The sequence below is a fragment of the Aotus nancymaae genome, unplaced genomic scaffold (assembly GCF_030222135.1).
Source record: "Aotus nancymaae isolate 86718 unplaced genomic scaffold, 86718_ANA_hifiasm-v0.15.2.pri h1tg000014l, whole genome shotgun sequence".
Classification (NCBI taxonomy): domain Eukaryota; kingdom Metazoa; phylum Chordata; class Mammalia; order Primates; family Aotidae; genus Aotus; species Aotus nancymaae.
This window is the reverse complement of record NW_026988425.1, coordinates 3,373,737-3,376,498: the sequence shown is the minus strand read 5'-3', so window position 1 is coordinate 3,376,498 and position 2,762 is coordinate 3,373,737.

The window sequence follows — 2,762 nt, the reverse complement described above, 5'->3', positions numbered from 1 at the left end:
GTTTCCAGTATTGGTTCTTACCAAAGGTTAAAGTTGCCGCCCTGGTGCACTGCATTCATGTGTAAGAAGACCTTTGAGTTTTGTCTGGCTTATATACTCTCTAGACAAGAAAGGCCTTAGGTTTGAAGAAGCATATTTGAGAAAATGAATCGATCTGGGCTCCGAGCAACTTATTCTTCCTTGCTGACTCCAGGTTAGTCAGCCAGCTGGTAGCATGTCTTCAGAAACCAAGGAGGCCGGAGTGCTGCTTTTGCTCTGTGCGATAGATGTGTCAATTGCACTCTCTTGATGTCATTGCTGCCACACACATCTCAAAGCTACCACTTAAGCCCCATCTCCTAGATTTTGCAAAAGAGGAAACTGTGTTAGCGCATCGTGTGAATGTGCTTGGGTCCGAAGGTCACGGCTTACACTGGGCAAGAGAAAACTGCCATGAAAACAGAGTCTTTGAGTCCCCTCGTGTGTTTTCCCAGCTGCTGCGCCCGGCTGCCAGCAGATACATTGCCACTGTGGCCGTGATAGCAGTGGCAAAGAATCAGTGATCATTTTACAAACTGAGCACTGTGTGACATTATCTGTAGGGTTAAGTGGTTTGTCGAAGGTTGCTCAGCAAATGTGCAATAAATCCAGGAATAGAACCTCAGCACCTCCTTCAACAGCCTGCCCACTGGGCCAGGGACTGGCAGACTTGCTGATCTCATGATGTCACCCTTCTCACACCCTCTTCTCCCAGATCCTGGGACAGTTCCCTGCTCTCTGCATTCCTAGGGGCAGCTCACCTTGTAACAGGGCCATCGCCAGCACACAGCTGTTACTAGTACCTGACTGCTGTTTCCCCCATCCTTCCTTCTTCCTGTCCCTCCTCTCTCCTGCCCTTTCTCCTTCCTTCCTCCCTTCCCTCCTCCCACCTTCCTTTCTGTCATTTCTCTTCTTTTTTTCCTCCTGTCCCACCTCCCTCTTTCCTCCCTCCTGCCCTTCCTCCTTCCTCCCATCCCTCCTCCCTCCTTTCTTTTCTCCCGTTTTTCTTCCTTTCTTCCTCCTGTCATTCCTTTTTCATTCCTCCCAACCCTCCTCCCTCCTTCTTTCCTCCGTTTCTCTTCCTTCCTTCCTCTTGTCCCGCCTCCCTCTTTCCTTCCTCCTGCCCTTCCTTCTTCCTCCCATCCCTCCTCCCTCCTTCTTTCCTCCCGTTTCTCTTCCTTCCTTCCTCTTGTCCCACCTCCCTCCTTCCTTCCTCCTTTTCACTTTATTCGTTTATTCCATGAAGGCTTTAGGGAACCTCTGTAAGGAATAGAAAGTATCTTGTGCTCTGAGAGAAGCTGAAACCAAATCGATTAGATGGTTGTCTGAGCACCTGTGGTACATGTCTAAATTAGACAATTAAGTGAAACACTAACAGACACCTAATTATTCTATAAGGTAAAAGTAAGCGCTAGGAGGCATACGCCATCATGACATGTCCATCTCCAAGTTGCCAGCCCGGCTTCTGCATTCCGCCACCGCACAATGCCGGGCTCTGCTAAACGCACCTCTCCACAGCGGCCTTGCCTTTCCTGCCCAGGTCACTTTCTGTCACTCTCCACATCAGCCCAGCCACCAGACTTCACCAGACAGCGGCTGGTCCAGTGGTCCACGTGACCAGCACTCACCAGACAAGACTGTCAGATTCCCTCAGACTGTGCCATACCCGCCCAGCCAAGTGGCTGTCTCAGAGGCCTGAGTTTCAGCCCCTGTGCTCCTGCAATCCGTCTGCCTGCTCTCCCTTGCCCCACCCCCCAGCCCAGGGGTCGTAGATGCTTCCCACATTGCCTCTGCCGTAACTTCATGCTGGCTCTTCATCTTTTCCACCATCTTGTTGAAAATTCATCAGAATGTCTTCGTTTGCTAGGGACAGGGAAGCTAAACCACAGAAACTTACTGCCTGGCAGATCCAGAGGCTGGAGGTCCAAGATCAAGGTGGCAGCAGGGTGGGTTCCTCCGAGGGCCATGAGGGAAGAGCTCAGAGATCTCAAAGCCGAGCTGTCTGCCAGCAGCTGAGGGTGTGCTGGCCATTCCGGTGTTCCTTCACTTGCACATGCCTCACCCCAATCTGTGCCTCAGCTTCAGATGGAGGCATTTTCCCTGTGGGCTGCCTATCCTCAAATGTCTTCTTATAAGGTCATTAGCCATATGAGATCGGGGGCCCACCCTACTCCAGTGTGACCTCATTGTAACTACTTACATGTACAGCAATTCAATTTTCAAATAAGGTCTGAGACACTGAGGATGAGGACTCTAACATATCAATTTTAGGGACATGCAATTTATCCCATAACAATTCCTAGTTGACATTTGTTTTCTCTGTCCAAATAATTCTCAGAGTTTCTGTCTCCTGGCTAGACCCTCAATGATACAGGGGATGTTGACTTCAGGGGTCAAAGGAGGACGTGGCTCATGCTGTCAATGAGGAAACAGTACAGCGACCTGCCATTTGGACCGGGATTTGGAAGGTGACATCGATTTTCATAGAGAATATGAGTTAAGGGTATTCTATAGTCTCAGGAAACATCTCAGGGACCAGTGAGCAGTGGGTGAGGCTGAGACACAGAGTGTATCAAGGATGCAGCCAAGGACGCCGAGGTCTCATTGAAGGGGATTTCAGTGGCATATGAATGAGCCTGGGCTTTGTCCTCGGAGCAGGGGGAGTTATCAAAGGTGTCTGAGGAGGAGCAGGACAGGATTTAATGTGTCAGGATGATTACGAGACTGATCGAGGTCATATCTGC